This window comes from Trachypithecus francoisi, unplaced genomic scaffold, assembly GCF_009764315.1.
Source record: "Trachypithecus francoisi isolate TF-2019V2 unplaced genomic scaffold, Tfra_2.0 Lachesis_group2, whole genome shotgun sequence".
Taxonomy (NCBI): Eukaryota; Metazoa; Chordata; class Mammalia; order Primates; family Cercopithecidae; genus Trachypithecus; species Trachypithecus francoisi.
In genome coordinates, this window is record NW_022681465.1 from 114,270,241 (window position 1) to 114,282,919 (window position 12,679).

Genomic DNA, 12,679 nt, shown 5'->3' on the forward strand with positions numbered 1-12,679 from the left:
AACCCGGGAGGCGGAGTTTGCAGTGAGCCGAGATTGCGCCACTGCACTCCAGCTTGGGCGACAGAGCGAGACTCCGTCTCAAAAAAAAAAAAAAAAAAAAAAAAAAAAATTTTATTTTGCTTCATAAGAACTTCTATATAAATGTTGGTTTGTTTTTTAAAAGGTTGATTTGAAATTAGGTCATTTGGCAATATGAGTCCTCTCCCTCTCTGTCTTGATTTGAGGATAGGCTAGTCAGTACATTTACGGCATAAAATTTTTTCTTTATCTTTTTTTTTTTTTTTTTTGAGATGGAGTTTTTTGCTCTTGTCTCAATCTGGAGTGCAGTGGCGCAATATCAGCTCACTGCAACCTTCGCTTCCTGGGTTCAAGTGATTCTCCCATCTCAGCCTCCTGAATAGCTGGGATTACAGGCTCCTGCCACCATGCCCAGCTAATTCTTATTATTATTATTATTTTTTGTATTTTTAGTAGAGATGGGGCTTTTGCCATGTTAGCCAGGCTGGTCTAAACTCCTGACCTCAGGTGATCCTCCCTCCTCGGCCTCACAAAGTGTTGGGATTAAGGTGTAAGCTACTGCACCCGGCCTAAAACTTTTTCTTAGTGATTTAAATCTGAAATAGAATTTTTTAGTTTTATCCTAAGTAGTAGATATATATTTTTTATTTAGCATTTTGAATATAGTAGACTTAAAAGTTACCCATTCTTTGTTGGGAAGAGCTTTGATTTGGTGAGTTGAAATATACAGGCTGTTTTCAGTCCTATGCAGCATATGTTGGTATAGAAAGGTTTAAAATCTTTTGCCTCCATCATTGTGAGCCTTCATAAACGTGTGAAGATTAACAGTTTATACTTCAGTTGTCCTTAATAAAATGACAGCCTTTTAGTTTCTGGCTTAAGGATGGAAGGTTGGAAATACTGCCTGGCTAGCTATCTACCCATGTATATATCTGGACTTCCCTTATCAAATCCCCTTTACTGCTGTGCATAGTTTCTCACTCCTGTAATCCCAACACTTTGGGAGGCTGAGGTGGGAGGATCACTTGAGACCGGGAATTTGAGACCAGCCTGAGCAACATAGGGAGACCTTGTCTCTACAAAAAGACCCAAAAAAAAAACCAAAATTACCCTTGTGTGGTGGCACGTGCCTGTAGTCCCAGCTACTTTCCAGAGGTTGAGGTGGGAGGATCACTTGATCCTAGGAGGTTGAAGCTGCAGTGAGCTGTGATCGTACTACTGCAGTCCAGCCTAGGTGACAGAGTGAGACTGTCACAAAACAAAAGATCTTTAGAATAAGGTGAGATGTTAGTAGATACGCTTTTCCATTTTCCATCAAGTATACTTCTTTGTGTATGTGTTAAGATTGCTAGAGTTGAAAATACGTATAAGGCAAACATGCTTTTTAAATTTTCTTTCAGACCTGAGAAGTTAGATGTTGAGACAGTTATGAGTATTTTTTTTTTTTTTTTGAGGCGGAGTCTCGCTCTGTCGCCCGGACTGGAGTGCAGTGGCCGGATCTCAGCTCACTGCAAGCTCCGCCTCCCGGGTTTACGCCATTCTCCTGCCTCAGCCTCCCGAGTAGCTGGGACTACAGGCACCCGCCACCTCACCCGGCTAGTTTTTGTATTTTTAGTAGAGACAGGGTTTCACCGTGTTAGCCAGGATGGTCTCGATCTCCTGACCTCGTGATCCACCCATCTCGGCCTCCCAAAGTGCTGGGATTACAGGCTTGAGCCACCGCGCCCGGCCCAGTTATGAGTATTGATCATCTGAAACAGAAAATCCCTCCAGCATTGTTTTATAAGGAAACATACTTAGGTCCAAATGAAGGTAAGGTAATTTAATTTTATTGAAATGCATTAGAAGCAGACTTGATTTGGATATTTACTATATATTTTTCTTATGTCAGTTTTGAAGAATGGAATGTATTGCAGCCTTTATGAAGTGGTAGAAAAGACAAGAATTGGAAGTAACATGGAGAGTTTACTGCAAAAACTAGACAGAGAAAAACTTGTGAGTGAAAGGTTTTTTGATGTTTCTCATTCTTTCTTACAAATACGCATATTCATGTATGATCATATTAGTGTTTCAGTTTATTTTTTGCCTCTGAAAGTACCATGAGGTGTCTGTCTGTTGTTACTGTTTAATTAACAGTGTTTTACTGTGGCTTCTGGTATTCTTTTCTTTGGGGCATGGTATCAGAGCTTATGTAAACCAGTCTTTCCCATGGAATATCTTTTTTTTTTTGAGACGGAGTCTCGCTGTCTCACCAGGCTGGAGTACATGGAGTGATCTCAGCTCACTGTAATCTCTGCCTTCCTGGGTTCAAGCAATTTTCCTGCCTCAGTCTCCCGAGTAGCTGGGATTACAGGTGCACGCCACCACACCCAGCTAATTTTTGTATTTTTAGTACAGATGGGGTTCCACCGTGTTGTCCAGGATAGTCTCAATCTCCTGACCTCGTGATCTGCCCACCTTAGCCTCCCAAAGTGCTGGGATTACAGGCGTGAGCCACCGCGCCCAGCCCCTCCTCTCTCTTGTTCACAAAACTGCTCAAAAATTTCTCTTGGATTCCCTAAGAAATGCATAGAAATGATCACTCTTCCACCCGACACCACAAAATAAAACTGACAACTGCTAAACCTTCACTGGGTAAAATTTATGATTAACTTTAAAGTGACAGAAAAGCCAAATCTTCTTTAAATAACTTAGATCTGCAAAATCCTATCCAAGAGACCGGAGCTTGGTAGAAACAATGGCTGCAAAAGGAAAGGCAAACAGATGATGAAGAAATCAATTTTGTTTAAAAATTGAATCAGGCCCAGCATGGTGGCTCACACCTGTAATCCCAGCACTTTGGGAGACTGAGGTGGGTGGATCACCTGAGGTCAGGGGTTCAAGACTAACCTGGCCAACATGGTGAAACTTCATCTCTACTAAAAATACAAAAATTAGCCAGGCGTGGTGGCAGGTACCTGTAATCCCAGCTACTTGGGAGGCTGAAGCAGGAGAACTGGTTGAACCTGGGAGGCCGAGGTTGCAGTGAGCTGAGATCACGCCACTGCATGCCAGCCTGGGCAACAGAGTGACACTCTGTCTCAAAAAAAAAAAAAAAAAAAAATCGAATCAAATTAAATGGAATCAAATTAAATTTAATTCAAATTAAATTAAATTAAAATTGAATTAAATTGATACCAGTGAAAATACTTTTCAAAAAAATAAAATTTTTATACAAAAAATAAGTGGTTTGACTGTGCCGTTTTTGTTTTTGTTTTTGTTTTTTTTGAGATGGAGTTTCACTCTTATTGCCCAGGCTGGAGTGCAATGGAGCAATCTTGGCTCACTGCAACCTCCACCTCCCGGGTTCAAGCGATTCTCCTGCCTTAGCCTCCCGAGTAGCTTGGATTACAGACGTGCGCCACCACGCCCAGCTAATTTTGTATTTTTAGTAAAGATGGGGTTTCTCCATGTTGGTCAGGCTGGTCTTGAACTCCCAGCCTCAGGTGATCCGTCCGCCTCAACCTCCCAAAGTGCTGGGATTACAGGCATGAGCCACTGCACCCGGCCCTGTATTTACATTTTATCAAGAAATTAATTTACTTTAATGCATCTTGTTCCAAGAATGCTTTATTGACAAAACAATCAGTGTTGGCAAATATTCTAATTAAAATATTCCTTTCTTTCCTTTCCTTTCTTTTTTTATAGACAGGGTCTTGCTCTGTCGCCCATGCTGGGGCACAGTGGTGTGATCATAGCTTACTGCAGCCTTGAATTCCTGGGCCCAAGCTGTTCTTCTGCCTCAGCTTCCCGGGGAGCTGGAATTACAGGCACACACAACCATGCCCAGCTATTTCAAAAAATGTTTTGTAGAGACAGGGTCTCACTATGTTGCTCAGGCTATAATTAAAATAATTCGATTCAAGATAAGCACCAATTAAAGCGGGTTGAAAATGCCCCCATCTGTTGAAAACTCCTAATTTTATACATCACTACCTGAATTCCAGACTCAAATAACCAATTGCCCATGGGACGTTCTCACTTGGATGTCCCAAAACCTCATCAGATATATATGCCCAAAGGCAAACTGCTGATCTTTTTTTTTTTTTTTTTTTTTTTTCTGAGAGTCTCACTCTGTTGCCCAGGCTGGAGTGCAGTGGCGCAATCTCAGTCCACAGCAACCTCCACCTCTCGAGTTCAAGAGACTCTTGTGTCTCAGCTGCCCAAGTAGCTGGGATTACAGGCGTGTGCCAAATTTTTGTGTTTTTAGTAGAGACGGAGTTTCACCATGTTGGCCAAGCTAGTCTTGAACTCCTGACCTCAAATGATCCTCCTGCCTCGGCCTCCCAAAGTGCTGGGATTACAGGCGAGAGCCACCACACCCGGTCTGCTGTTCCTTCTTTCATCCATTTGTCCTCCTTTTCAGACACCCTGTCTTGGACTGGGACCATCCAGTTACTCATGCCAAAAACTCAGGGCACCTGCCACCCTCACTTTTCTCACCCCCGAAACACAACCTCATGCCAAGTCCTATCAACTCAACAGCCAGGGTATCTCTCAAATCTGTCCTCTTTCCAGCTCTACTTCCAATGCCCTCATCCAAGCTCACGGCACCTTCTCGCTCTCCGTACAACCAGTCTCCTCCAAAGCACTGTTGTACCCTGATCCATCCCCCACACTCATGGTTCAACAGTTTAAAAAAGTGAGTGGGCCATCTGTAATCCTAGTGCTTTGGGAGGCTGAGGCAGGAGAATTGCTTGAGGCCAGGAGTTTGAGACCAGCCTAAGCAACATAGTGAGACCCCATCTCTAAAAATTAAAAAAAAAAAAAAAAAAAAACACTAAATTAAAATAAAAGTAGTTTAAAAAGTAAACCAGGACCTCCCCTTTCAGCAAAGGCAGACTAGGTACTTTGGCCAAAACCTTCTGGTAAAAACAGCTACAAAAGCATTTTAAAAATTTACATACACACAAACACACAAAATCTTTTTTTTTTTTTTTTTTTTGAGGCGGAGTCTCGCTCTGTCGCCCGGACTGGAGTGTAGTGGCCGGATCTCAGCTCACTGCAAGCTCCGCCTCCTGGGTTTACGCCATTCTCCTGCCTCAGCCTCCCGAGTAGCTGGGACTACAGGCGCCCGCCACCTCACCCGGCTAGTTTTTGTATTTTTAGTAGAGATGGAGTTTCACCGTGTTAGCCAGGATGGTCTCGATCTCCTGACCTCGTGATCCACCCGTCTCGGCCTCCCAAAGTGCTGGGATTACAGGCTTGAGCCACCGCGCCCGGCCTTTTTTTTTTTTTTTTTTTAAAGACAGGGTCTTGCTCTGCCACCTAGGGTGGACTGCAGTCTCCTGCTCATAGCTCACTGTAACCTCAAACTCCTGGGCTCACGAGATTCTCCGGCCTCAGCTAGGATTACAGGCACACATCACCATTCCCAGTTAATTTTTTATATTTTTTCTAGAGATGGAGTCTCGCCATGTTGCCCAGGCTGGCCTTGAACTCCTGGCCTCAAGCCATCCTCCAGGTCATCCTCCCAAAGTGCTGGGATTACAGGCATGAGCCACCATGTCCAACTGACACACACAATCTTAAAAGCATCAAAGAGGCTGAGTATGGTGGCTCATGCCTGTAATCCCAGCACTTTGGGAGGCTAAGGTGGGTAGATCACCTGAAGTCGGGAGTTTGAGACCAGCCTGGCCAAGATCATGAAACTCCGTCTCTACTAAAAATACAAGAAAAATTAGCTGGGCATGGTGGCAGGCAACTGTAATCCCAGCTATTCAGGGGGCTGAGGCGGGAAAACAGCTTGAACCTGGGAGGCAGAGGTTGCAGTGAGCCAAGATCGCTGCGCTGCACCACTTCAGCCTGGGTGATAGAGTGAGACTCTGTCTCAAAAAAAAAAAAAAAAAAAGGCCGGGTGCCGTGGCTCAAGCCTGTGATCCCAGCACTTTGGGAGGCCTAGGCAAGTGGATCACCTGAGGTCAGGAGTTCGAGACCAGGCTGTCCAACATTGTGAAACCCATCTCTACTAAAAATACAAAAACTAGCCAGGCATGGTGGTGGGCGCCTGTAATTCCAGCTATTCAGGAGGCTGAGGCAGGAGAATTGCTTGAACCCAGGAGGCAGAGGTTGCAGTGAGCTGAGACTGCGCCTTTGCATTCCAGCCTGGGTAAAAAAAAAGCAAAACTCCATCTCAAAAAAAAAAGCATCAAAGAACTAACAAAATAGTGAAGAATTGCTATGCTGAATCTGAGAGAGAACAGGACTCCCAAGAGGTGACCCAGATACTTGAGGCTGCAGTTGCCCTGTAAGCTTTTGCCAATTGAAAAGAGTGGCTGAGAGGCTAAGATCACTTTTGGTGGCTTTGCATGGCTGGAGATAAACATCTAAGTCTGGGGCTTGCCAAGACTGTGGGTGATAAGCCACCTCCTACACGCGATTCAGGCCCAAAGGACTGCATTTCAGAAGTAAAGGTAAACTGAAAGTAAAGCCGTCCTTACCTGAATGACAGTCCAGGTTTGAGTCATCCAGGTTCCCAAGAAAACACCACACCCTAAGTATGAACTCTGATGATCTCAGTTTGCTGATCCCTCCAGGTGCCTGGCAAAAGCAATAGAAAAATTCTGGGCCGGGCGCGGTGGCTCAAGCCTGTAATCCCAGCACTTTGGGAGGCCGAGACGGGTGGATCACGAGGTCAGGAGATCGAGACCATCCTGGCTAACACGGTGAAACCCCGTCTCTACTAAAAAAATACAAAAAATTAGCCGGGCGATGTGGCGGGCGCCTGTAGTCCCAGCTACTCGGGAGGCTGAGGCGAGAGAATGGCGTAAACCCGGGAGGCGGAGCTTGCAGTGAGCTGAGATCCGGCCACTGCACTCCAGCCTGGGCGACAGAGCGAGACTCCGTCTCAAAAAAAAAAAAAAAAAATTCTGTTTGGCCAGGCCCCAGTGGCTCACGCCTATAATCCCAGCACTTTGGGATGCCAAGTTCAGAGGATCACTTGAGATCAGGAGTTTGAGACCAGCCTGGCCAACATGATGAAACCCCATCTCTACTAAAAATAGAAACATTAGCTTGGTGTGGTGGTGGTCACCTGTAATCCCAGCGACTCAGGAGGCTGAGGCAGGAGAATCACTTGAACCCAGGAGTCGGAGGTTACAGTGAACCAAGACTGTACCACTGCACTCCAGCCTGGGCGACAGAGACTCCATCTCAAAAAAAAAAAAAAAAGAAAGAAAGGAAAATTCTCTTTGGTGAATTAGTTCTACAAATAATTTCAGAATCAGCCGGGCGCGGTGGCTCATGCCTGTAATCCCAGCACTTTGGGAGGCCGAGACGGGCAGATCACGAGGTCAGGAGATCGAGACCATCTTGGCTAACACGGTGAAACCCCGTCTCTACTAAAAAAATACAAAAAGCTAGCCGGGCGAGGTGGCGGGCGCCTGTAGTCCCAGCTACTCAGGAGGCTGAGGCAGGAGAATGGCGTGAACCCGGGAGGCGGAGCTTGCAGTGAGCTGAGATCCGGCCACTGCACTCCAGCCCGGGCGACAGAGCAAGACTCCGTCTCAAAAAAAAAAAAAAAAAAAATTTAAAAATTAAAAAAAAAAAAAAATTTCAGAATCACAATGTTTAACATACAAAAATAGACACACGAGGAAGCAAGATTTCTTGAGCTAAAACCATCAAAAATAACAGTCAATAGAAATAGAGCCAGAGGAACTCCAGACCGTAAAACAAATTATACTTATTATGTTCAAGAAATTAAATGCCAAAATTGAAAATTTCAGCAAGGAACTGGAAGCTCTATAAATTATATAACATGTGAAAAATACATAAATAGAAAGTCAGCCAGGTGCAGTGGCTTGCACCTGTAACCCCAGCACTTTGGGAGGCCGAGGCAAGGAGATTACTTGAGGCCAGGAGTTTGAGACCACCTGGCCAACATGACAAAACCTCGTCTCTACTAAAATTATAAAAATTAGCTGCGCACAGTGGTGTGTACCTGTAATCCCAGCTACTCGGGAGGCTGTGGCAGGAGAATTACTTGAACCCAGGAGGCTGAGGTTGCAATGAGTAGAGATTGCACCACTGCACTCCAGCCTGGGTGACAGAGCAAGACTCAGTCTCAAAGTCTCAAAACAAAACAAAACAAAACAAAAGTCTCTGACTAAAAATTTCAAACTAAAGGTGAGGCACAGTATCTCACATCTGTAATCCCAGTATTTTTGGGGAGGCCAAGGCGGTGGGTCATGAGGTCAAGAGATTGAGACCATCTGGCCAACATGGTGAAACCCTGTCTCTACTAAAAAAAAAAAATACAAAAACTTAGCTGGGCGTGGTGGCACGTGCCTGTAGTCCTAGCTACTTGGGAGGCTGAGGCAGGATAATCGCTTGAACCCAGGAGGTGGAAGCTGCAATGAACCAAGATCGCACCACTGCACTCCAGCCTGGTGACACGGCAAGACTCAGTCTCAAAAAAAGAAAAAGAGAAAGAAAAATTCAAACTAAAACTATAAGCTCAATGGATAGGTTTAACAGCAGATATGATGTGGCTGAAAAATGAGTTAGAGAACTGGAAGACAGGCCAGAAAAAACAATCCAGAGGCAGGGCGCGGTGGCTCAAGCCTGTAATCCCAGCACTTTGGGAGGCCGAGGCGGGTGGATCACGAGGTCAGGAGATCGAGACCATCCTGGCTAACACTGTGAAACCCCATCTCTACTAAAAAATACAAAAACTAGCCGGGCGAGGTGGCGGGCGCCTGTAGTCCCAGCTACTCGGAGGCTGAGGCAGGAGAATGGTGGTAAACCCGGGAGGAGGATCTTGCAGTGAGCTGAGATCCGGCCACTGCACTCCAGTCCGGGCGACAGAGTGAGACTCCGTCTCAAAAAAAAAAAAAAAAAAAAAAAAAAAACAACAATCCAGAAACAAGCGTAGAGAGACACAAGGATGTGAAATGCAGAAGAAAAGATTACAGATCTGGAAGTTACAATGAGACTATCTTACATACGTTTAATTGCAGTCTCAGAAGAAGAGAAGAGGAACCAGACCATCAGACCAGACAGTATATTAAATTATGGTTGAGAGTTTTCCTGAATGGATGGAAGATAGCAATCTATAGATTTAAGAACTTGAACAGATGCCAAGCAGAGTTTTAAAAAAGAAATTCGGCCGGGCGCGGTGGCTCAAGCCTGTAATCCCAGCACTTTGGGAGGCCGAGACGGGCGGATCACGAGGTCAGGAGATCGAGACCATCCTGGCTAACACGGTGAAACCCCGTCTCTACTAAAAATACAAAAACTAGCTGGGCGAGGTGGCGGGCGCCTGTAGTCCCAGCTACTCGGGAGGCTAAGGCAGGAGAATGGCGTAAACCCGGGAGGCGGAGCTTGCAGGGAGCTGAGATCCGGCCACTGCACTCTAGTCCGGGCGACAGAGCGAGACTCCGCCTCAAAAAAATAAAATAAAATAAAATAAAAAAGAAATTCACACTTGACCAATCATGGTGAAAATGCAGGAAATCAAAGACAACAAGAAAATCATAAAAACAACAGATAATAGTGCTGGTTATTTGCCTCAGGTCTCTGTACCCTCCTATAATCTGCTGTGAGATGCTGGGGCTAGGGTCTGCAAGCCACATTTTCCAGGCCCCCTTGCCAGCTGACTTCCTGTTAGCTTCTGCCAATCAGAGGCACTAAAGGGAGATTAGCAGGTGGGAGAGGGGATTCCTTCCTGTCTCAGACAAAAATAGACTCAGTGGAAAAAAAAAAAAAAGAGACAAAGCACATCACTATATAATAACAAAGGTTTAATTTCCCAGGATGGCATAGTATCTCTAACTTTCAGTCATCTGTTAACATGGCCTCAAAATACACAAATGAAGTAAAATTTTTTTTCTTTTTTTCTTTTTTTTTCCTGAGATGGAATCTTGCTCTGTTGCCCAGGCTGGAGTGCAGTGCTGCCCTCTCGGCTCACTGCAACCTCCACCTCCCACGTTCAAGTGATTTTCCTGCCTCAGCCTCCCCAGTAGCTGGGATTACCAATGTGTGCCACCACAGCTGGCTAATTTTTGTATTTTTCATAGAGACGGGGTTTCACCGTGTTGGCCAGTCTGGTCTCAATCTCCCAACCTCAGGTCATCTGCCTGTCTCAGCCTCCTAAAGTGCTGGGATTACAGGTGTGAGCCACTGTGCCCAGCCTCAAACGAAGTAAAATTTCTGAATGTCCTGATGTTAAAATGGTTGGGAAGCACTGACTTACAGTATGTTCCCTGAGGCCTATGCTCTAGAGAAAAATTACCCTAGGTAAAGACCATAGGGACGCAGCAAGTGTAAAGGCGGGTGGGCCAGTGTGACTGGAGCCTGAATAACGGGACAGTGGGAGAAGATGAGGTCAGAATCAGGCTGGAGCCACGGCAGCTATGACCTGATAGGACATGGTAAAGAGGGGGCTGTGGGAAGCCACCGGAAAGAATGAAGCAGAGAAGGAACGTGACCAGATTCAAGGCTTAGAAAGCCACTTTGGCTGCTATGCAGAGAATGGACTAGGTGGAGTGAGACAGGAAGCAAGGAGGCAAGCTGGGTGGTTCCTGCAGTAAGCCAGGTGGGAGAGGGCAGGCGCTTGCACTGAAGGCTGCAGAGACGAAAGAAGTGGAGGGATGTGAGACGTATCTGGAGAGGGAATCTATAGAGTTTGCTCGTGAATGGGATGGGAGGGGTGTGATACGAGGGGAGGGAAGAAAGTGAGGCTACTACCGGGTTTGGGCTTCCCCTATGGAGTGGAGGGTCGTAGCATAGACTGCAGTGAAGAAGACAGATTTGAAGGCGGAAATCAAGCATCTTGTTCAGGACCTATGAAGTTGCGGAGCCCAGTTGACATCCACGTGGAGACAGCCCATAGGTGGTATTTGTTGACTGCGTAAGTGAGCTCAATTCTTCTAGTGGGGAACACGGTCTGTAGCAAGGTTCTGGTGGGGAACATGGTCTGCAGTAAGGTTCTGGTGGGGAACACAGTCTGTAGTAAGGCATAGGGCTGAGTTTTAGACAACTCTGCCAAAACCCCTTCGGTGAAGACGACGTCGGCTGCCCTGGGCCTTGCACCCACTGGTTCTGGATGTGTCATCTCCCGGGCTCACATGCTGGATTCACGTCAGTCCTCCCTCCTCTGTGGCCACTCTTCAGAGACTGGGTCTCTTACTCTTCCTCACAGGGCATTTCTAGGCCCCTCACTATCCTATTCAGATTCTTATTTTCGGAGCCTCTTTGGGTTTGAAGACGGCATTCTGTGTTCTGCCACTGCCAGCCCCCATGAAAACACCATTTCCTTGGTTCTTCATAACCCTGCGAGACAGAGCCCACCGCCCCCATTTTAGAGAGTGTAAGCTGAGGCTGAGGGTCACATGCTACATATAAATTCCACAGTGGGATTCGAGCCCAGAACAAACGGACTTAAGAGCCCCCACTCCGTCTCACTCTATATTCTCACTCCATCACTTTGGTTTTCACATTTACCTGTATTTTCTTTCAGGACTTTTGAATCACCTCTCAAAGGTGAGAAGACAAGGGGCTGAAATCTTCCCGTCAGATGTAGGGAGTCTCTAAGCTGTCCAGGTACACGTGAGCTCCGGTTACATTTCTGGAAGGACATGGGCAGGAAACCGAGAGAGATGGGAAAGTGGCTCGGAGAGGACCAGCACTGCTGGCGCTGAGGAGTGGCTGAGTGAGCAATTTCAGAGGCAGCGCCTACAATGAACCAGTGTGGCCCAGTGCAGTGGCTCACGCCTGAAATCCCAACATTTCGGGAGGTCAAGGCAGGATGATTGCTTGGGCTCAGGAGTTGAAGACCAGCCTGGGCAACATAGTAAAACCCCATTTCTACTAATTTTTTTTTTAATTAGCTGGGTCTAGGGTGGTGCGCACCTGTGGTAATTAGCTGGGTCTGGAGTGGTGCGCACCTGTGCTCCCAGCTACCTGGGAGGCTGAGGTGGGAAGATCGCTTGGGCCCAGGAGCTTGAGGCCGCAGGGAGCCATGATCACACCACTGCACTCCAGCCTGGGTAACAGAGTGAGACCCTGTCTCAGAAAACAAAATAACAAAAATAAATAAATAAATGAAAGGAACCATCCTGGACAGACAGGGCAGGTTTAACATCCAGGGCCCCAGGTTTCCACAGGTGACTTCTCTCAGATTCCTGGCAGGGCAGCAGGTGGACCCAACAGGCCAGTATGGGGCAGAAACATGGCTCTCCCTAAACGCATTCTCCTGCAGGCCCCTCTAGTCTCGGGGGTTAGTAAAGTAACATGTTTCTATGATGCCTGTCAAGGCATGAGGAAGGGGGACCAAACAGCAGGAAGTAATGAGAGAGGATGGTTGTCACCAGTCAGGGGCCACCCTGCCCTGGGCCCCGCTCCCAGGGTCAGAATCCCTCACTCGGAGGCAGCCACTCTCAGCCTTGTTGGAAGGGCAAGCCTCAGAAACATCCCAGTGTGGACGAGAATGTAACCAGTCCTTTCTCCCCACACTTCCCTCCCCTGACTACTAAAGGGCATGATATTGTTGTTTTAATTTGAATGTTTATTGCGTTTCTAAAACCTTTTCATTGAAGTGTAACATACACACAGAAAGTCTCCCAAAGCTGGCTGGGCACAGTGGCTCACGCCTGTAATCCCGGCACTTTGGGAGGCTGAG

At 46.5% G+C, this 12,679-nt stretch overlaps 1 long non-coding RNA gene across 1 annotated transcript; it reads left to right on the forward strand.

Annotated features, from left to right (window-relative positions):
* Positions 1-1,730: 1,730 nt before the first annotated feature.
* Positions 1,731-11,860, forward strand: LOC117064537. The gene is made up of 3 exons (XR_004429517.1): positions 1,731-1,830; positions 1,910-2,013; positions 11,519-11,860. It is a non-coding gene; the product is annotated as an uncharacterized LOC117064537 (long non-coding RNA).
* Positions 11,861-12,679: the final 819 nt, after the last annotated feature.